Source organism: Ictidomys tridecemlineatus, chromosome 7 (assembly GCF_052094955.1).
Source record: "Ictidomys tridecemlineatus isolate mIctTri1 chromosome 7, mIctTri1.hap1, whole genome shotgun sequence".
Lineage (NCBI taxonomy): Eukaryota > Metazoa > Chordata > Mammalia > Rodentia > Sciuridae > Ictidomys > Ictidomys tridecemlineatus.
In genome coordinates this window covers 129,494,132-129,517,768 of record NC_135483.1, presented here as the reverse complement: position 1 = coordinate 129,517,768, position 23,637 = coordinate 129,494,132, and the positions used below count along the sequence as shown (strand labels likewise).

General features: G+C 34.2%; 1 protein-coding gene across 22 annotated transcripts in view; it reads left to right on the top strand.

Annotated features, from left to right (window-relative positions):
- The window catches only part of Baz2b (bromodomain adjacent to zinc finger domain 2B), a 346,930-nt gene that overhangs the window by 97,450 nt on the left and 225,843 nt on the right, over positions 1–23,637 (top strand). Inside the window, exon 1 of one of the 22 annotated variants that reach the window (XM_078017458.1) lies at positions 6,701–6,797. The exons of the other annotated variants lie outside the window; for them this stretch is intronic. The gene's annotated coding sequence lies outside the window, so the exon portion shown is untranslated. Of the gene's footprint in view, positions 1–6,700; positions 6,798–23,637 lie in introns of those variants that run through there. 22 annotated transcript variants of the gene reach the window in all.

Sequence of the window (23,637 nt, the reverse complement as noted above, 5' to 3'; positions counted from 1 at the left end):
TAACTTTGTAAGCTTTTCTGTTACCATATTAACTTTGAAATTGTGGGTAATAAGTATATTTAATTCATTTACAACAAATATGGAGTTATAAACTATTGGTAATATCTACTGAAAGCAGGAAAATTAAATGCATTTATATGATTTTCCAGTCTCTTCTGAGTGCTACTTGATTTGTGGCAAGTTATAATAGAATTTGAGATGTAAAATATTTTAAAAGTCCAGATATTTGTAAGTTAAACATCAGCTTTCTCAAATTAATAGGCTTTTATAAAAATGAGGTTAAAAACAAACTTTTATCCCACATATATAAATTGTTATATAGTGTAGTTTTGATTTGTTTTTAAAAATAAAATTAATGCTTTAAAAATCATTTTTTATAATTTATAAAATTTGGCATTAATTTGGCTTTTGAATGCCTTTCAGTTACATATATATTATTTAATATTGGAGATAATAAAGAAAGTAATTTGTAGGTAAAAATCTTTACTTTGTGCACATGTGTACATGTGTGCATAAGAAAAAAGAGCATTTCGTTTGAACATGATTGTTGCATTGGTTCTTCACATATATATATGTAGACATAATTGTGTTTTTTTCTATTTTCTCCTCTTAACACTTTTTCCACAAACATGCACTCATTAATCAAAGATGGTGCACTCCTGCTGAGGGCAGAGAGGTTCATCAAATTGGCAGTCAGTTTGGTGTAAAGAACGGTGTACTGAAGCTCTTAACTCGCTGGGACATAAATAAATCTATGGTCTTTGTATGCAAACCCTGGAGGTTAATACTGTATAATTCAGCATCCTGTCTTTGTTTTTATGATTGATGTTTTTAAATGTTTGAAGCTTAGTGCAAGTCTTCTAATAGATCAGGTCTGACAATCTGATTGGCTGTAGTAAGAAAGCCTTAGGTTGTCAGAAGGACTTTGAGTATGCTGCAGAGATTTTGATTTTTTTTTCCCTACAAGATCATTGTCATATTGCTTGAGCTGTTATAGGAATGTACCAGTGATTGACATTCCCTGCTGTGATAATGGACCTAGTGCATGAAATGCCAATAGTTTGGTCCTATTTGTTCGGAAGCTTACTGCTATTTGTATCCTTAACAGAGCTAACATGTAGAACAAGCAAAACTACTGGGATTTCTCTGTAGAAATAGTGCTGGGATTTGGCTTTAACATGAATTGGTTGCATATTCATAATTTAAGAACAGCTGGTTACAGCAAGCACATAGTCATTTGCAAGCTATTATAAACCGTTCCACTCACACATGAAGCTTGTGCTTGTTGGTGATTTTTCTTTTCTTTCCTTTTTTATTGATCTACCTGCATTTAAAATCTGGTCACTGCTGCTACAAAAGCTCTTCATTTTAGCTGTGTTTGCAACACAGAACAACCTCAATTTAAAATATTAATTGAAACTAAATTCTCAGTAAAATGAAGAAGCTTTGAAGGAAACAAGAGGTCATGTCTTATCTATCATATATTTAATCTTGGTCAAAACCAACCAAATATACAAACCTATATTATACAATCTTTTGTAATTTTTGGAAAGTAATGTTTTATGATTTTGTCCATAGATAGAAAATTTAATTGTTTTTGGCTTGAAAATATTGTTGATTATATTTTACAAGTTATATATAGTTTTGGGAAACAGCATTAACAATAGATTGTGATTAATTAGCTGTAATTAGTCCTAAGAGTAGAAAAGTGATAGTACTTTTAGTTTATGAGTAACGTAAAGCAAGATAGAAAGGAAAATTGATAGAACTTTATAATTTTATTAGGATATTACTATATTAAAGCTACTCTAAAAATTTTAGAAGGAATCTAATGAGTAGTCTCTTTTGCTTTTGGGGCCCTCTTACAGTATTTACAAGGTATGTATAAGTTAGTCCAGCAATACTGGTTTTCTGCACATTGTCAATAGTGATTGTAAGGAGAGAGGAGAAAACCTCTCTATCCCAAGTTTTCAATAAGAGTGGGAGGAAAAAAATGGTAATTGTAATTTCAGATATTCTTTTATGAATCAAAGGGAGCAATGCCTTGATTTGTGTATGTGAAAAACAAATGGATACCTGAGTGATTTATGATAATGCATTTATATTGAACTTTTCACACAACATAGTGTTAGGTTCACATGTACATGCATGTGTTTGTCTCCATGCCGCGTGATAAAGTATCTCTCAGCACTTCAAGGTTGAGAACCAGTCCTAAGAGTGTATTTTACTCTTTCTTAGCTTCACAATTGATTAGATATGTTGGTAATATAACAGAATATATGGCCAAGTTTGATCTAGCTGTTAGTAGCCTGTACACTTTTTCAAAATAATAAATTCAACAGTTATTAAAGACGAGGTGTATGTTTCACTTTGGAGTTGCATAGGATCACAATTTTATGTCTACAATTAAGTTTCCATTATTTGAGGTCACATCGGTCATTTTGTGAATTACTCCTTACCCTTTTTTTTCTCTCTCCCTTTAACAACTGTCCTTTCAGGTATTACCTTACTTGTTAGCACCTCAGCACTGAATAAGCAAAGAAAATAAAAGGAAGTAAAATTTAAATGTCTAGTTTTCCCCACTTCTTGATTGTTCAAATTGAGAATTGTTCTTAGTTTTTTGCTAAAAGAAAGTATCTTTTCTAGTTCTAATTACAACAAATAATTTTATTTAGAAAAGAGAAAGGATGAATTAATGGGCTGAATTTTTTATAAGTAACTAAGCAAAACAAAAAAACTTAGGAAATTTTGTTTGTAAAATGAATTGATTAATGCCACACAGGAGAATTATAGGTGTTTAATACACTTTTATTGTTCTAGTATCAATATTAAGGAAAAGAGGGGGCAGCTGCCTTCGTTTTTCAAGTTTATACAGAATACTGTCTCTAAGCAAGCCTTTGGAGAGTTATAGACAGAAGTTTGTGGAAATTCAGAATAGGAGAGAGATGGCTTGTTGTAGGAATAATTATCAAAGGCTCATTGGATTTAGGAGCATTGAACTAGATCAAGAAGAATGAGTGAACTTTGGACAGGTATGGTGGCACATGCCTGTTATACCAGAAGCTCCATTGGTTGAGACAGGAGGATCGCAAGTTCAAAGCCAGCCTCAGCAACTTAGTGAGGCCCTAAGCAATTCAGTGAGATCCTGTATCTAAATAAAATACAAAAAAGGGCTGGGGATGTGACTCAGTGGTTAAGTTCAATACCCAGTACTTTATACAGAGATCAGGAAGAAAGGATCCAACAAAGGGAGGATAATATGAGCCTCCAGTTGCTAAAGTACATTAAACTACTCCCTTGGGTATCTGGGGTTGTTGTTCTGCAACCTTTTTGAGGTCATCTCAACCCAGACCTCTTCCACTAAAAGGAAGAGAATATGTCAGGGAACCCTTCCCTTTTTCCATTGCTTTCAAAATGGACTGCTGGCTTTCTCTGAGGAAGGGGGTTAATCAGTTTCTAATCATTCATTTCAATCACAGGCTTGTTTGTGGAGGTCAGGTTAAAACCTACAGAACTGCCCTTTCTGGTCAGAGGTATCCCAAATCTTCTGTTGTATGTGAGGTTTTCCATTCTCCTCATTTCTTCTATGCTTTTGTGAAATTTTTTTTTTCTTGAAACTTACTGTATGATCATACCTGCTAATAATATTGAGCATAGAGCAGAGTGGATAATCACCCCTGTTACCCTTTTCTCCACTTGGTGGAGAAATTCTCCACAAATATGATGTTGAGTCAAAAAATATTTTTATTTCTTTTAGGGCTGGGGATGTAACTCAGCGGTAGAGTGCTTGACTAGACTGCTTGAGACCCTGGGTTTAATCCCCAGTACCACAAACACACACACAAATAAAATTATTTGTAGGCAGACTAGTTGGACTACTATAGGCACATCCATAGGGTCAAAAAGCAACAGAACTTGTAGTCCTTATTTTTAATAATGCCAGTACTGAATTGCACTAAAATTAGAAGTATCATTTGAGAGTTTGAAAACAAGGAAAGATTTTTAAAAAAATTCAAACATAAAGATATAAGGGGATGGGGGCGTTGTAGCTCAGTGGTAGAGTGCTTGCCTTTCACGTGTGAGGCCCAGGGTTCAATCCTCAGCACAACATAAAGATAAACAAATAAAAATAAAGTTCTTGTGTCCATTTACAACTAAAGAAATTTTAAAAAGATATAAAATAGTCTTATATATAATGTTTTGGCTAACAATAATAAATTTCAGTTGTTAGTATTTTCCTAATTTCATTATTATTACATAAAAATGAAATTTATTATACTGTACAATAATAATGAAGTTTGCTTTCTTTATTTGTAATATTGTGATAAGCATTAACTTTTATGAAACTTGTCATAATAAAACCTTTAAAACTTTTACATAGGTGGGTACAGTTGCAGTACCTGCCAGCTACGATGGACGCTGATTCAGGAGGATCACTTGAACCCAGGAGTTTTGGACCAGCCTGAGCAACATAGTGAGACCCTATTTTCAAAAACAACAACAACAAAAAATATCTTTTACACAATCATTTTTTTTAATCTTGCACAAGGATAAGTTTTGAGAATAGCCATACTTCCTATGTTTTCTAGTTTCCATGATGACATGGTTATTGAAATATACTTCTGATCTTCCTTGTGAAAAATGTAATTTTTAACATAAATCATTATGATGACATGAGAAGCAGCAAAATCCATCTTGTACATCTGAGAAAGTCAGAAGCAGCCTATAAGTCACAGGATGATGTTTTTCTCCCTTTTATGGGTTGTTCATACAGGATGCTAAATGAAATAGGGTCTGCAAAGCTACAGTAACTAAGAGAGGTTATGGATCCATCCTCTTTATTTAAAAAAAGGGGTTACTACAGAGCTTTTGACCATAGTGTTCTAAGTATCATTTAACAGTGAATTCCTTTGCATCATCAGCAGCTTGTTTTGAAAATAGCTCTTTATCTGTAATCTTACCTTGGGGATTTGAAGTAGATAGTTGAACGGTTATAGAGAAGGGCAGTGCAAAGAGGCTTTGCACTTTTAAGTGAAAACTGTCTTTATCCTTCCCCTTCCAGAAAGCCTGTTCATAGTTGTACTTGCCAAAACTCACAGAAGAAAATTGTTCTAGAGAATGTGTAAATATTTTCATATTATGTATAAAATAGGAGGGTAGGAACAAGGGAAACTCAGAATTATTTCTCTTTCTCTCTCTTCCTTCTTCCCTGGTACTACGGATTGAACCCAGGAGTGCTCTATCACTGAGCTACATCCATAGACTGTAGTATTTTATTTTTTTCTATTTTTATAGAGGGAAATTTTTTTTCCCTTTTAGTTTCTTTCCCAGCATGAACATCTTATACTAAGTTGTAGTAGTCAGGTCTCATAATATTTTTTGGCTTGTATTTTTTATGTAAATATCTTGGCTCCTAATGTAGGCCATCCATGATATTTGGGGCTCAACTACATAAATCATATTTTTCAATGCTGGTAGTGAAACTGTATGTCAGACATATGAAGTACAGTATTTTGGTGTGCACTGTGATACAAATGCAATATTTATCATATTTTAACACTATCATTGACTAGAACCCACTCTTTAAGAGTCTCTATTGTTATGTGAAGGTAGCCTGATTAGAGATAGTTTCTGTGCTCAAGTATTACTCTTGATGTTACTCAAGTATTTTTTAAAAATTAATTTGCAATTAAAAGGGTGCAAGAAGATGGTAGAACTTGACTTGGATCTTGGAGGAAATAGCTTAGACTAGCTGAACGAATAAGAAGAAATAGGGATACTTACTGTTTTAGTCAGCTTTTTAACTTCTGTGACTAATTGTAGAAAAGCTTATGGTTTCACAGATCTCTGTCTATAGACAGCCAACTCCATTTTGGGGGGCTTGAGGTGAGGCTGAACATCATGGCAGAAGAGGATGGCAGATGGAAGTGATTCACGTGATGGTTAGAAAACAGAGACTAAGCTCAGATCACCAAATATATCCCACAAAGGCACACCCCCAATGACCCACCTCCTCAGCCACACCCTACCTGCTTTCAATCACCACTCCAGTGGGATTAATTCACTGTTTTCACGGTTTGGATTAACGCTTTTATAACCCAATCCTCTATACTTCTTGAATTGTCTCATAAATGACACGTCACATCCAAATCATAACACCTATCTACCTAAAATGTGCCTAAATAGTGGGAAATAGAGTTAGTTAGAAAGGGGAATTTGGATTAACTAATACATTTTTAAGTATAAGGACAAGGTGATTAAAAAGTTGTTTTAAAAAGGTTTGGAAGAAATCTGTTGAATGAATAAAAAGGTTATTAAAATAGACCAGTGATTTATTGAAGAAATTTTAATATAAAGTGGTAATGATCAGGCTAATAGCGTGAATATTTAGAAGGATAAATGTGATGAATGTAATAATTCAGAGAATGGGGTTGGGCTAATTTGGGGAGCTAGGAAATTGTATTACCTTACATTCATATTGATTTCTTATGATTGTAATAATAATTTGATGTAATTGAACATTTATGCCTTCTTTTCAGATGATAAAAGTGAAAACTACAATGATTGGTTATAGTTTTCTGCTTACCATTGGTTAGGATTTCTTTCTAATACATCATATGGTCTTCTTAAAAATATATATATATATATTTAGTTGTAGTTGGACATAATACCTTTGTTTTATTTGTTTATTTTTATGTGATGCTGAGGATCCAGCCCAGGGCCTCACATACATTAGGCGAGCGCTCTACTGCTGAGCCACAACCCCAACTCCTATCATCATATGGTCTTAATGATGGGTAGGTTTAAGGCAAATTCTTATCTGTTTATTTATTATGGTGTGTGTGAGGGAAGACTGAACCCAGGGCCTTGCATATGCTAAAAGCACTGGCTCTACTGAGCTACACTCCCAATTCCTCTTGTGTTTTTTTAAACCCTTCTAATTCTTTCTTGTTAAATCACATTACACATTGATGAATAAGTATACCAACTAGCATAATACTTTGCATTTCCATTGTGTGTAAAATTGGTTTAATTATGTTTTGTATATATACCAATGCCAAACACTGGTTTCTGAAAATCAGTGGGAGATAGAAGATAGTATGTTCTAAATGTATTAGAACATATAATACTTGTTATGAATCTGTACTTGTTATGGACCACTGAGTGTAAACTTTCATGACTCCATGATTGTGTATGAGTGAGACAGAGATTAAGGGCTGAACCCAGGGGTGCTCTACCACTGAGATACACCCCCAGTCCTTTTAAACTTTTTTATTTTGGGAGACAATCTTGCTAAGTTGCCTAGGCTGGCCTAGAACTTGCAGTCCTCCTGCCTTACTCAGCTATGATCCCAGCCTCTGGGATTATACGTGTTGGTCTTGCTAAGCTCAGTGATTTTGCATGTGATGTTCCTTGTCAGCAATTCTTACTTCTTTCCTTTTGGGGGTGGTGGGGCTGAATAATGAGGATGGAACCCAAGGCTTGGCACATGCCCTGGAGGAAGCTAGGCAAGTGTTGTACCACTGAGCTACATCCCCAACATTACCCCCCCCACCCTTTTTTTTTTTAAGATTGGAAGAGATTTTTTTTTCTTATTGGTGCATTATAATTATACATACTAGTCCCTAGCCCTTTTTATTTTAAAGATGTAGTCTTGCTGAGTTGCCATGGCAGGCGTGGAACTTAAATTTGCTTGCCTTAATCTCTGGAATAGCTGGAATAACAGGCATGTACTTCTATGCCCAGTGTTTCTTTCCTTTTGCTTGGTAAAATTGCTTTCTTTTTTCTTTTGTGCTGCTGGGATCAAACCCAGGGCCTTTCATATGTTAGGCAAGTGCTCTAATACAGCCACATCCTCAGCTCTTGCTTATTTTCAATAACATTCTGAAGAGTTGATTTTGTAAAATCTTTCCATCTATTTCCCCATAGGGTTATCTAATTCTTCCTTGTGCTCCAATAGTCCTGTGGCTAGTGGCAGAACATATACTTACCTACCTTCTTTCTTTCTCTCCTTCATTTCTTTCTTCCTTCCTTTATGCTTCAGTGAAATTTTTTTGGCCAAATGCTAGGAATTAAACCTAGGGCATATGTTCTTTCACTGAGCTATACCCCAGCCCTACTTCAGTGAACTGTTTTTTCCTATAATTTGTTGTTCTGTTATTTAAATAGGATTAATTCCCAGAAGTACATTTAATCGGTCAGAGGCTAGGAATATATAAAACTCTTCCATATATATGGCAGTCTCTCTCTCTCTCTCATATATATATATATATATATATATATATATATATATATATATATATATATACATACATACACACACACACACACACATATATATATATATATAAAATATATATATCAGGTTTTGAGAGGATTGTATGAATTTACATTTCATAAATAATGTATAATAATTTCACCATTTTACCACATAATTGGATTGGGTGGGTATTTTAATCTTTTATAGCCCATTCTAATTCCAAAAAATTATCTTAATTCGCATTCTATGTGGTGAGCACTGTCTAGTGTACTACATATTATATTTCTTTTTTGTGATTTATCTTTAATATTTGCCTGTTTTTGCACTGGATCTTAGTGTATTTATAATAAGCTACTTATTATACTACTTAATTATTTAAGTATTAATGGTACTTGCTATTTTTATTATTTAATCAGTTATTTTTCTTTTTAATATTTTGTGTACAGAAATGTGATGTGTTAGCTTGCTAATTCTATTCTTAAAAATAATTTCTTTTATTTTTAGGCTTAAAATGCCTTTTTTACCAAAGTTTTTATAGTTATTTATCATGTTTTTATTTTATTATATGGCATTTAATTCTGCATTCCTTTCTGCTAGTAAATATGTCCTTTTCTGCCCATGTTAATAGGCCCAGCTTCCCATCAAGACTTATTATCCGAACCATATTTTCATGTTTTATGTTGTATTGTACAAAAGATATACAATCTTCCTATTTTAAGAATGCTGAGCTAGATAACTAAAAGTTAACTTTTAAATTTTTTTTAAATTTGTTTTTAGTTGTCAACGGAAATTTATTCATTTATTGACTCACTCATTTATTTATTTATTATTTATTTATATATATGTGGTGCTGAGATTGGAGCCCAGTGCCTCACACATTTTAGGCATGTGCTCTACCACTAAGCTACAACCCCAGCCCTAAATTTTTTTTAGTTGTAGATGGACACACAATATCTTTATTTATTTTTATGTGGTGCTGAGGATCAAACCCAGTGTCTCACACATATGAGGCAAGCTCTTTACCACTGAGTTCCAACTTTAGCCCCAAGGTCAATGTTTTAAAACATTTTTTTGGTAGTTTTGTTTCAGTCTCTTGTGATAGTAATCTTTCTTAAAAATTATAGTTTTATTAAATTTACTGAGCATTCTAAAAATAATCTAACTTGAAAAGGTAGGGTTATCATCTTAGTAATTCTGTTACCTTTTAGATATCTGAATTAAGACTATTTGAGAACATAACGTGACACTTTAAAAATATAAATTGTCATATTAACTTATATTTGTGTCATTGGCTTATTTATAAGTGTATATATAACTCTACACCTTTCCATTTAGTTATTCCTTCTTACAGTTAGTCATGTTCCTTGTCCTTTGACTTTTTAAAAAAAATCAATAGTATTTTTCACTGTTAAGACTTATAAATTTTGTTTAACTACAGAAATCATTAAAATTTCAAATGTCTGAAATTCCATTTTTATAGTCTTGATATATGTTACTAGTATTTTTTTATGTTGAAGCATATTTATTGAAATGAAAGTGTACATGAATGAAACAGCAGGTTAGTGTCATAAACCTTCCCTTACAAAATATAAAAATGAGGGACATGGGTATGGAGTGAAATATTATATCAGGTAAGAAAGAATATAAATAATCTGTTGGATTAAGAGACAAGAACATTGGTGACCTTGGTGTACTAATAGTTTCAGTGGAGTAGTTTGGGCCAAACCCCAAGAAACATGGAATTTAGATTTTTTTTTTTTGGTAAGGTGAAGGGAAAGAAATCAGGCAGTTTCTGGGAAGGCAATGTGAACCTGAGGATGATTATTTTAAAAATGAGAATGGGGTGAGGATGTAGCTCAGTGGTAGAAAGTTTGCCTAGCATGCACAAAGCCTTGGGTTTAATCCCAGCTCCCAGAAGAAAGAGAGAAAAAAAGAAAATGAAGATACAGTTGGGCACCACTTGCCTGTAATCCCAGTGGCTCTGGAGGCTGAGGCAGGAGGATTGAGAGTTCAAAGCCAGCCTTAGCAAAATCGAGGTAAGCAACTCAGTGAGACCCTGTCTCTAAATAAAATACAAAAAAGGACTGGGGCTGTAGCTCAGTGGTTAGGTGCCCCTGGGTTCAATCTCTGGTATCAAAAAAGAAAGAAAAGAAATTGAAAATACAAGGGCAGAGGATATAATTCAGAGATTGTCTGACAAGTGTGAAGAAATGGGCTTCAGATACATGTTAGATTGACATTAACTAGAAGGAAGGCTGTTTCTTTCAATGTAATTAGGGTGAATGAGAAAATGGATAAAGTGGTGAAATTGGAGGGTTGATGGAAATACATTACAGAGAGTTCAAACAGATACCAGAAATTCTTCACCCAGAAATGGCTCTTTGTTGCTTTTTTAAAAAAATTTTTTTCTTATAGTTGTAGATGAACAGAAGGCCTTTATTTTATTTGTTTATTTTTATGTGGGGGTGAGGATTGAACCTAGTGCCTCATGCATGCTAGGCAAGTGCTCTGGTACTGAGCTACAGCCCCAGCCCTCTTTGTTGCTTTTTGAATAAAACTAGTTTTATTTCCCAGTTTTTTTTCTGGATAAATAATATACATTTTTTCTTTATTCTTCTTTTTTTTTTAAACAAATGTTATGTAGTTTTGCATTTTACATTTTTATATTTTTTAATCATTTGAATTATATCAGAAGCATTTTTACATCTTTAAATATTTTCAAATAGCATATCATAATATATTCAACTACCCAATTTTATCTTACTTTTCTTTTTTGTTTTTGAGATTGAGCCTTGCTAAGTTGCATAGGCTAGCCTCAAATTTAACAATCCTCCCGCCTTGATTACTACTAGCTGGAACTACAGGCATGTGTGACCGCATCCAGCTTTTTTAAGTTACTTTTTAAAAAACATATATTGTTGTGTAATGGACTAATATAGCATCAAATGTACCTAAGCCCTTGTGCATATTCTAATTATTTCCTTAACATTTATTCCTAGAGTAAAATTGCCATGTCAAAGGATATTTCAAATGTACCTAAGCCCTTGTGCATATTCTAATTATTTCCTTAACATTTATTCCTAGAGTAAAATTGCCATGTCAAAGGATATTAGTATGTTTTATATATCTTGTAGTATTCTGGAAAATATGTGTGTTTGAATGGAGCCCTGATTTATAGTATCTCTTCTGTATGTCCTATAACAATATCACTGAATAGAGTTAAGTGTAGTTGCACAACAATTATATGATATTTCCACTATAATATAATAGATGAAAATAAGCTCCACAACATAGATAATAATAAAATGTAGTAAATAATTACAAAGTGATGAGCTTTGAGTGTTGATTACCTTATTTTATTTTGTGACACTAGGAATTGAACTTAAGGGCTTCAAGCATGTTATGTATGTTTTACCACTGAGCTACATCTCCAGACCCCTTAAATATAATTTAATGGATTATAAATTTATATAATTTAATTAATAATGATTGTTGCAAAATTCCTGAGAATTCAACCACTGACTGTTAGGAGCTACATAAATAAGCTCCAGTAGACTTGCTAGATTATTTTCACTTTTGTTTTCTCCTTTTTCTATTACTGTTCCTTTTTCCAATTTCTGATGCATAGGGTAGAATTTTGTACTCCCACGTTGTTGAATATTGGAAGAAATGTGGGTATGGAAGACCAGTGTGTGGGCTAGGGATATAGCTCAGTGATATAGTACTTGCCTAACCTATAGGACGCCCTTTATCATGTCCCCAGCATGGGAGTGGGAGGTAAGCAATGTGTCATTCTTTTCACTTATGGCTTTTAGGTTTGTTTTACTTTTTTTTTTTGTGGGGGAGTGCGTATTGGGGATTGAATTTGGGGACGCTCGACCACTGAGCCACGTCTTCAGTCCTGTTTTGTATTTTATTTAGAGACAAGGTCTCACTGAGTTGCTTAGCGCCTCACCATTGCTGAGGCTGGCTTTGAACTCTCAATCCTCCTGTTTCAACCTCCCAAGCCACTGGGGGATTACAGCCATGTGCCACTGCGGCCAGTGATGTATATATATATATATATATTTTTTTTTTCCTTTTCATTTTGAGATGAGGTCTCACTGTATTGCCTATGGTGGTCTCTAACTTATGGGTTTAAGTAAACCTTCTGCCTCAGCCTCCCCAATAGCTGGGACTTACAGGTGTATGCTGCCACTCCTGGCAGTCTTACTTTACTTGTCTCATAGATGAAATTTAAGTGTAAGTAAAAGAAGTAAAGTTAGAATTCCCAACTTTTTTCCCCCTCTAAATGACTAGTTTTTCCAGAAACATTATTAATTTGTACTGTTTGTTGAATTACTCAACTCTTATTTTTCTAATAATTTTTTAGTTGATCCTGTAGGTTTTTTCAAACACTTAGTCATATCTTATACAGATAAAGATCATTTTGCTGCCTTGTTTCCAATATTTATAACTTTATTCTTCTGTGTAATGTATAAAATTAAGTTGGCTAGAACTTGGAAAGCAGTGTTAACACTAGAAACCCTTGCCTTTTTTCTTGACTTTGGAAATGATACTTATATTTCATCTTATCTATGATATGCCTTTTTATTTATTATATATATTTAAAAAGTCTTACTAAATGAGTATAAATCTATTTCTAGCTTATTAAGACTTTTTAAGTGAGGAAAGGAAGTTAAATTTTATTAAATGCATGGGCAACATGGTAGTGCTTGATGGCCTTCTTTGTTTATTTCAGTGTCACTTAAGTGTTTTGGGTTTTCTGTTGGTGGGTTTTGTTGTTGTTGTTGTTTGCTTGTTTGTTGGTGATGGGAATTAAACTTAAGAGCCTTGAGCATGCTAAGCACACAGTCTACCACTATGCTACATTCCCAAACCTTTGTTGTTTGTTTTATGATTTATGCTAGAGGTTTAGATGTTGATGGTTTTAATTAAACATTTGGAACAAGTGGGACGGTGAATTGGGCTACAGAAAGTATAGCTTGGATATGTTTTCCCCTAGAACTTTTTTTCTGAATCTGTTAAGATGTTTGCTGTGAAAGTTTCTATGATCCTGTGTGTGAGGGTTGATGGCTCATTTTAGCAGTTTTCCTGCTTAAAGGAGAATCTGGCCCACCTAAGAATGTAGATGGGAAGAGGGGGATAATGGCACTCTGTAATACTTGGATTATGAGTTTTGTGTAGTGAATCAGAATTTATGACTGCTTAGTCAAATTTGATCACCTTCAAAGATGGTTCCTGCTGACCTCTATTACTAGCTTAGTTAGGAGACTAAGTTAGGAGGATCACTAGAACCCAGGATTTTTCCCAAAAAAGAACATTCTTGTAAAGGGTAAAATTTTAGATGGATAGAATAAATAGAAGTACATTCCAGGTGAGCAAAACATTTATGTTGAAATTTCACCAAAGTTTACATGCTTACTGTGGAAAGTAGTGATAGAGACAGAAATACAGATTTTGGAAATACTTTTTGTTCTCTGATGGTACATATTAGCACACCTTATGTTTTCTTAAGTGACACTTGTTTTCCTTTTATTACTTCAGTTGTAATATAGAGTTGGGGTCTTAAGTTTTGTTTCTTTCAGAAGTAGAGCAAGCCAATTTGGTATGAGTTTTTGGTAAATTGCATCACCAACCTTTTCTTTTGTTTGCTATTAGGAATTGAATCCAGGGATGCTTTGCCACTGAGCTACAGCCCCAGCCTCTCCCACCATCTTTTTTATAATTTTGATATAGGGTCTGACTAAGTTGATTATAACCTCACAGAATTGCTGTAAACATGTATTCTATTGCTGAGCTACACCCACAGACTGAAGTTGTTTTTAGACTCAAGTCTTCTATAATAATGGTCTTTGAACTATTTTGATTATGCTTTCCTGACAGTAAAGATATTTTAGAGTATGAATCACTGGTTTATGTATATTTGTTTATGAATTATATGTTTACAACATTCTAATATTTTATGTAGGACATACAATATACTAATAAATCTAAATTAAGATAGAGGATAAGATAAAGATCTCATATCCTAAAATATTCAATTTTGAAGGCCTTATTGTATATTGGACACAAGGTGATGTTTAACAATAATAGATACTGTAACTAAAATAATTTATTCTTACATTCATAATTATTTTTGACTGAAATCATTTTTTCCTCACAGTGTGGCTGATAAGCAGAAACATCAGGTTTGACCTTTCATATTGTTTCTCAAGATTCTAGTAACTAGTAGTGTTTTTAGTCCATGAATTTTTTTGAAGGATCTTTGAAGTAATTTTTTTTGAAGGAAGCCCCTCATTTTTATGAAAGTTGGTTTAAAATAGTTAATATAATTTAAAAACCCAGATCAAGATAGACCCATAAATGGTGTTTGGGGGCAAGATGTTGCCTATATGAGTAGGGATGCCTCTCTGAACCTCTCTGCAGTATGCAGTTCATGCTTTTCCTACTAGATGGATTGGGTATATATATGATGCATAAAGTGCCTAACATTCAACCCCAAGGCTGGTAGCAGTCTGAATCCTCACATTAATTCTAATAATAACATTTTTCTTTATCTTAATAAAAATTTGACTCCATAATTTCTTCTTTCACTAAAAAAGAGCACCATGACCATTCCACTTTTTAAGAAATTATTTTATTCAGTTTCTCACAAACATTTCCTTTCTGGGCTCTTCTACTTCAGCCTACCTTTATTCTCTTTTTGATTTTGTGTATCTCCCTGATCTACAGTGGCTAACTATATTAAATGTGTTCCTAGCATTTAAATAAATGAGCAAGAGAGGAGTAAGGTGTTAGAAAGTCATCAAGATTACTCATTTTGCATACAACTCAAATTGAAATAGATCAAAGACTTAGGAATTAGGCCAGAAATGTTGCAATTGCCAGAAGAAAACATAGGGTCAACATTCTGTCATATAGGCGCTGGCACCAACTTCCTTAACGAGACCTCCAAAGACCAAGAAATAAAACCAAGAATCAATAAATGAGATGCTTCTGCACAGCAAAGGAAACCATTAAGAGCATGGAAAGCTTACAGAGTGGGAGAAAATCTTGGCCAGCTATTCCTCCAATAAGGAATTAATATCCAGAATATATAAAAAAGTAAAAAAAACTTAACACCAAAAAAACCAAAAAACAAAAAACAAAAACCCAATCAATAAATGGGTAAAAGAACCAAACAGAAACTTCTCAAAAGAGAAAATCCTACGGACTTGGGACTAAGGCAGGAGGATTTTAAATTCAAAGCCAACCTCAGCAACTTAGCAAGACCCTGTCACAAAATAAAAAAATAAAAAGGGCTGGGGATGTGACTCAGAGGTTAAATGCCCCTGGGTTCAGTCCCCAGTACAAAGAAAAAGAAAGAAAAAAAGTGAAACACAAATGGGCAACAATTCCCCCTCCCCTCCCTCCCTCTCTCCCTCTCTCTCTCTCTCTCTCTCTCCATATATATATATATATGTATGTATATATATATATATGTGTATATATATATATATATAAAGCCTCAATATGTTTAGCAGTCAGGGAACTGTAAATCAAAACTATCCTAAGATTTTACCTTACTCCAGTCAGAACGGCAATTATCAGGAATACAAACAATAATGAATGTTGGTGAGGTTGTTGGGGAAAAGTATACTTGTACATTGTTGGTGGGACTTCAGACTAGTACAACCACTCTGGAAAGCAGTGTGGAGATTCCTCAAAAAACTACGGATGAGGGCTGGGGTAGTGTTTTAGTGGTAGAGTACTCACCTAGCATGGATGAGGCACTGGGTTCGATCCTCAGCACCACATAAAGATAAATAAATAAAGGTATTGTGTCCATCTCCCACTAAAACATATTTTAAAAAAAATTAGAGATGAAACCACTATATGACCCAGGTATCCCACTCCTTGGTATTTTCTACAGAAATCTGAAATTTACATATTATAGCAATGCAGTCACCTCAGTGTTATAGCAACACAATTCACAATAAATTATGGAATCAACCCAGGTGCCAGATGAATGCATTAAGAATTTGTGATATATATATGCAGTGGAATTCTACTTAGCCATAATAAAGGATGAAATTATGGCATTTTCTAGAAAATGGATGGAAATGGAGAATTTGCTAAGTGAAAAAGGCAAAACTGAAAAACTCAAAGGTTGAATGTTTTCTCTCACATGGAAACTAGAGTAAAATAAAGGAAAGGGGGATGGAAGGATAGGACACCAGAAAAAGATAAAGAGAAGATCAATAATGGAAAAAGAGGAAATCGAGAGGCAGAGAGTAGAGAGATGGGTAAGGGGAGGCAATGCAGAATGATTATTTTTTTAAGTATATATATATATATATATATATATATTAATATCTTTATTTTGTTGTTTATTTTTATGTGGTGCTGAGGATCCAACCCAGTGCCTCACATGCGCCAGGCAAGCACTCTACCACTGAGCCATAATCCCAGGCCCAGAATGAATTCTTAAAATGTCATGTTATATACATGTATAAATATACCACAGAGAATTTCACTTTTATGCATAAGTAAAAAGGACTAATCAAATAAAAGTAGACTAGTGAAAGTGAAAGGAAGTCTAGTAGCATAAGGAAGAACAGAGAAGGAGAGGAAGAATGGCGGGGGGAATAGGAGGATCATGAACTGAAATTGAATTTCATGCATATATGAGTTTGCCAAGATGAATTCAACTACTACATATAACTATAAAGCTCTGTTTAAAAAATAAGAAAGTTATAAAGATTTTTAAACTCTTTGAAGAGTGAACAGAAGTATGCCCAGATTGGCAAAGCAGGAAAGGCTTTAAATTTCATATATTGGAGGAATTTTAGCAAATTATTTTGGAATATGAAGCTTAGACAGATGAAGAAGAAACTTCCAGGTGAAGGGATATCATTAAAGTTTTCTGTTTATTAAGTTATTTGAATAGAGGAGGGACATGAATAAATTTAGTGAGATTCTGATTTTAGAAAGGTATCTGTTGGCATTATGGAAGATATACTTGAGGGAGGAGACAGAGATTATCATTTCTTAGTAGTGAACTTCAGATGTGCAGGACCTTGTAGAATTAAAATGGTGATGGAAAATCTAACATGCTTCTATACATTAAATCATATTATTTTAGTTTTAGAGTTTATATTATGCAAGCCTAAGCATATTCTATATTGAATAATTAAATTTTCTCATATATACCGAATAATACATTTTCATAGTTCTTTATTGATATCCGATTAAGTTTTTAATGTTCAAAGTGACCATTTAGGGGCTGGGGATGTGGCTTAAGCCGTACGCGCTCTCCGGTTGGATCCTCAGCACCACATACAAACAAAGATGTTGTATCTGCCGAAAAAAAAAAAATTAAATTCTCTCTCTCTTTAAAAACAAAAAACAAAGTGACCATTTATATCAGTAATGTTTGAGTATAGAACAGGAAGAATAACTAGTACTCTTAATTTCTTTTTTTTAGTAAGGAAACTATAAATCTGAAGTTGATAAACTGCTTCAACTAGCCAGTGGTGGTGGGACAAACCTGTAATCGGTGACTTGGGAGGTTGAGACAGGAGAATCTCAAGTTTAAAGCCAGCTTCAGTAATGGGGAGTAACGGGAGGTCTGCTCTGACACACTCACCTTCCCATATTCCAGTTGAGGGTCTTATTGGATGAATATAATCCCTTTTGTTTTTATCTAACCCCTTTACATTACTAAAATTTCTTCTTCCTGCATCATTATTTTTACATTTCTTAGATTTTAACCATCTACACAATAGGAATAAAAAAAACAAATTCTCTCTTGTTTGTTCTCCTCACTACTACACCAATTCTCTGCTTTTCATTCAATAGAATTGTATTTGCTTCTTCTATTCCATTCCTTCCATTCTTGATTCTGCTTCTTTCATGCTTCTGCTTCATATTAGCTCTACTGAAAGTGTTCTCATTGTCTCTGGTTTATATCAGTAAACTTAATCTCATGATTAGTTCTCATTCTTGTTTTTTTGACAAAATTAGCAGTGTTTGACACAATTTATCACTCTGTCCGCCTTTGAAGTATTCTATTTTTTTTTTATTTTCAAAATTTCTTTTTTGTTTTTCCTTTAGTTTTCTGGTTAATTTTCTTGTTATTATTGTTCCTCTCCCTTCCTCCCTTCCTTCCTGCTTCCTCCTTCCTTCTTTCCTTCCTTGTCTCAGCAATCAATCTGCCAGTTTTAGTTAATATCTACATACTACCAAATTTACTATTTTTTTTTTTTGTGTGTGTGTGTGTGTACCATGGATTGAACTCGGGGGCACTCAGCTACTGAGCCACATCCCCAGCCCTATTTTGTATTTTATTTAGAGACAGGGTCTCACTGAGTTGCTTAGCACCTTGCTGATGCTGAGGCTGGCTTTGAACTCACAATCCTCCTGTCTCAGCCTCCCAAGATGTTGGGATTACAAGGGCACGCCATCACACTTGGCTGCTTAATTTTTTTTTTAAAGGAAGACTTTTGTAAACTCAGATTTTTTTTCTTCAGTTTAGACTTTGTACCTCTCTAACTATCTGTCTCCTAGCATCTCAAATTTAGCATAATCAATGTCAGACTTTTGATTTTACTTTCCTTGATCTATTCCTTCCATAGGCTTTCCCATCTTGGCTAATAGCAACTCATTCCTTTTACTCATCAAGAAGATTCTCTTTCCCACATTGACTCTTCTTTTCCTTATCTTGACTTCTCTCATATTGCACTTGCAATCTATCAGCTAATTGTATTGACACTTCTTCCAAAATATATTCAAATTTTCTTCCCTTTTTATCACCCTATTCTCAAACACAGGTTACTATCATCAGTTAGATTATTATTTTTTTTTTAAAGAGAGAGAGAGAGAATTTTTTTAATATTTATTTTTTAGTTCTCAGAGGACACAACATCTTTGTTGGTATGTGGTGCTGAGGATCCAACCCGGGCCGCACGCATACCAGGTGAGCGCGCTATCGCTTGAGCCACATCCCCAGCCCCACTTAGATTATTTGTAGTAACCTTCTAAATGGTTTCTTGCTCTTATTCCCAAAAATCTATTTCAACATGGCTTCCAAAGTGATCCTTTTAAAACCAAAATCAGATCACATCCCCCCTTTGCTCAATTCTCCCATAAGATTTAGAGTCCTTTCATTAACCTACCAGGCCCTTCATGATCTTCTTCATAGATCCTTATCCCTCACATAATTTATTAGTATACCTCCTCTGATTCACTCTGAGCCAGCTACACAAGTCTCTGGTACACACTTCAGACACATTCTTGCCCTCAGGCATTTGCATTTGCTATTCCTTTAAATAATCTTATGACTCATTTTTCACTTCATTCAAACCATTGCTCAAATGTATTCTTCACTGCTTTATTTTTCCTGTGGCACTTATAGCCTTCAAATGCACTGTGTATTCTTGACAGAGATAAAAATTTGTCCTTGCTTTTTCTGGGAATAAAAGGCAGTCTCTTTTTTCTTACTTCCTATAATATGTCTTCTTAATCTTTCATGTACTGCCTTTATTTTTTATTTTATTTTTATTATTAATACTTTTTTTAGGTGTTTAATTTTTTTTAAGTATGCACGACAGTAGAGTGCACTTATATATTTTGGTGTATCATGCATAGATGGATATAATTTCTCATTTTTGTGAGTATATATATTGTAGAATCACATTGGTCATACAGTCACATACATACATACAGTAATAATGTCTGTTTCATTCTACTGTTTTTCTTATCCCCACATCCCCTGCCTTTTCCTCCTTTCACTTCCCTCTACCTAATCTAAGGTAATGTTATTATTATTATTTTTTGCATTACAAGTCTTAATACACATAAATATAATGCTTTTTGTATTTCTGTTTGTATATAAAGTATGTTGACATCCAATTCAAGTCTTCATACATGTACTTTGTATAACATATTAATTGTACAAGTTATTGGATTTCACTGTATCATTTCTATAAATGCATATGTTGTGCCTTGATCATGTCTACCCTTCTTTCTGCCCTCTCTTGTTTCTCCCTCTCCCTCCTATTCCTTTCCCTAATAGTCCCTCTTCCACTTTCAGGGTATTTTTTGTTTATTGTGTTTTGTTTTTTTTAGTTTCCAAAAATAAGAGAAATGGCAATTCTTGTCTTTCTGTGTCTGGCTTGTTTTGTTTAACATGATGTACTGCAATTCCATCCATTTTTCTGTAAATGACATATTTTTCTTTATGGCTGAATAATACTCCATTGTGTATACCATATTTTCTTTTTATTCTCCGCCCGCCCCCCGGAAGGAGTGGGTACTGCAGTTTAAACCCAAGGGTGCTTTACCATTGATGTACATCCTCAGTCCTTTTTTTTTTTTAAATTTTGAGTTAGGTTCTCCCTAAGTTGCTAAGGGTCTTGCCTCAGCATTCCAAGTTGCTGGGAATTACAGATATGTACCACTATGTCCAGCTATATACCATACTTTATTCATTCATCTGTTTATAGGAACATAGGCTGATTCCAAACCTTAGCTAGTGTGGATAGTGCTGTACTAAATATGAATAGGAGATATCACTTTTGTATACTGACTTCATTTTTTTTGGATATATTCCCTGGTAGTATTCTCTCCTGAGAATAGAATTATGATAATTATGATAATTCTATTTTTAGTTTTTTAAGGAACTTTCATACTGTTTTCTATAGTTGTTGTACTAATTTACATTCCTAGTGATAGTGTATAAGTGTTTCTTTTCCTTCACATCTTTGCCAGCATGTTATTTTTGTATTTTTTAAAAAGACAATAATCATTCAGACCAGGGTGAGATGTAATCTTGTTGTAGTTTTGATTTGTATGTCCCTTATGACTAAATATATTGATCACTGTTTTATTTGTTATTTGTACTTCTTCTTTTGATAAGTGCCTCTTCAGATCATATTGATTTGGATGTAAGGTCCCTCCACCCCCGCCCTAAACTTCTGTGTTAATACAGGAATATTTAGAAGTACAATGACTGGATTATGAAAGTTGTAACCTAATCAGTCCATCCTAGTTTGAATGTGCTAATCTGGTGGTAACTGTAGGCAGGTGGGGTGTGGTTTGAGGAGATGGGTCACAGGGGCCATACCTGGAAGGGTACACCCCTCTCTCCTACTCTCTACTTCCTGACCCTTCCATGAGCTAAGCAGTTTTCCTCTACTGGACCTGTTCCCCATGATGTGTTGCTTCATCTGGGCGTAGAGCAATGGAGTCAACCCTCTATGAATTGAAATCTCTGAAACTCTGAGCCTCAAAATTTCCTCCTTTAAGTTGTTCTTGTTAGATATTTTGGTCACAATGATGCAAAAGCTGGCTAAAACAGACAATTTGACCTGTTTTTTGAATGCATTACTTTTTCTTATATTGTTAACTTTCTTGAGTTCTTTATATATTCTGGTTATTATTATTCTGATAGATCCTAGCTGGCAGATTCTCATTCTATAGATTTACTCTTTAATTTAATTTGTTGTTTCATTTATTGCACAGAACATTTGTGTGTGGGAAGGTACTGGGGATTGAACCCAAGAGTGCATAACCACTGAACCACATCCCCAGCTCTTTTTTTTTTTTTTTTTGGTTTTGAGGCAGGATCTCACTAAAGTTGGTTAAGGCCTTGCTAAGTTACTGAGGCTGACCTCAACTTGTGATCCTCTTGCCTCAGCCTCCTGAGTTGCTGTGATTACAGGCATGTGCTACCATACTCAGCTGTACAGAAGCTTTTAAATTTGATGTAATGCTATTGTCAATTCTTGGTTTTGTTTTGGAGGTATTGGAGTTCTATTCAGACAATTATTGCCTGTGCCAATATCTTGAAGTAATTCCCCTATGTTTTTCTCTAGTAGTTTCAGAGTTTAAGGCTTTCCATTATATGGCCATGTACCCTAGCTGGTGACCTATGCTGGGTTCACAAAATCTGACTATTCCAATAACTTAAGAGTGAAAAAACACTCAAACACAAAGAAGTACCTTTTCAAAATCTGTGATAGCTCTCTGACCTTAAGGGTCCGTAGAAAGAGAGAGAACCACTGGAATTCTTTATTCTTATATAGGAGATACATAAGGGGAGGTTCCATGGAACATTCTATCCCCAAAAGGGCAAAGAACAGGTGTGTAACTCAACCCCAGCTGGTGACGCTTATTCTGGAGCCACGCCTTGTTATCTGAGTTGGGGTAACAAACGCCCAGGTTACTGCCATGCAATAATTGTAAAGAACCCTGGTGTATCAGGACTTAAAAGTGTCTGCATCCAGAGCAGCTCCCTGACACCATTAAGGTCTTTTATCCATTTTGAATTCATTTTTCTACAGGGTGAGAGAGAGTGGTGTGGTTTTCAATCTACTATATGTGGGTATCCAGTTTTTGTTGCACTGTTCATTGAAGAGACTGTCTTTTCTCCAATTTATGTTTTTGGCTCCTTTGTCTGGAATCAGTTATCTAATGATGCATGAATTTATTCATGGGTCCTCTATTCTGTTCTGTTGGTTTATATGCTTATTTTTATGCTAATACCATGCTGCTTTTGTTGTGTTGCTAATATGTTTTGAAATGAAGTGGTATCTCCATCTTGTTCTTTTGGCTCTGGATTTCTTTGTTTATTTGGGGTATTTTGTGCTGCCATATAATTTTCTTTTTCTAGATCTGTTAAGAAAGTCATTGGTAATTTGATGGGGATTATATTGATTTTGTAGATTGCTTTGGGTAGTATGGCTATTTTTAACAATATTAATTCTCACAGCCCATGAACTGGGACTTCTTTCCCCCTTCTAGTGTCTTCTTAAATTTCTTTCTATACTTTTTCATTATTTTCATTGAAAATAGTAATATAAGTGGACTTGAATCTTAATAAATCTTAATAAACTTACCTCTTGGTTAGGTTTATTCCTATGTGTTTTTATTATTATCATCATTAGTATTAGTATTAGTATTATTGTAGCTGTCGTGAATTGCTTTGCTTTTCTGATTTCTCAGTGAATTTATTATTGGTGTGTAGAAAAACTGCTGACACTTGTATGTTGATTTTGTATTCTGCTACTTTACTAAATTTATTTATCAGTTCTAAGAGTCTTGTGGTGTAGTCTTTAACAATTTTCTAAGTAGAATCATATCATCACCGAACAGGGATAATTGAACTTCTTTTTTTTTCCTACTTACATCCCCTTCATTTCTTTCTCTTGCCTAATTGATCTGGCTGAATTTTCTAGAATCATATTGAAATAAGAGTGGTGAGTTTGGACACCCTAGGTTGTTCCTAATCTTAGAGGAAATGCATTCAGGTTTTTTCCCCATTCAGTATGATATTGACTATGGGTTTGTCATATATAGCTTTTAATGTGTTGAAATATGATTCTTTTATAACT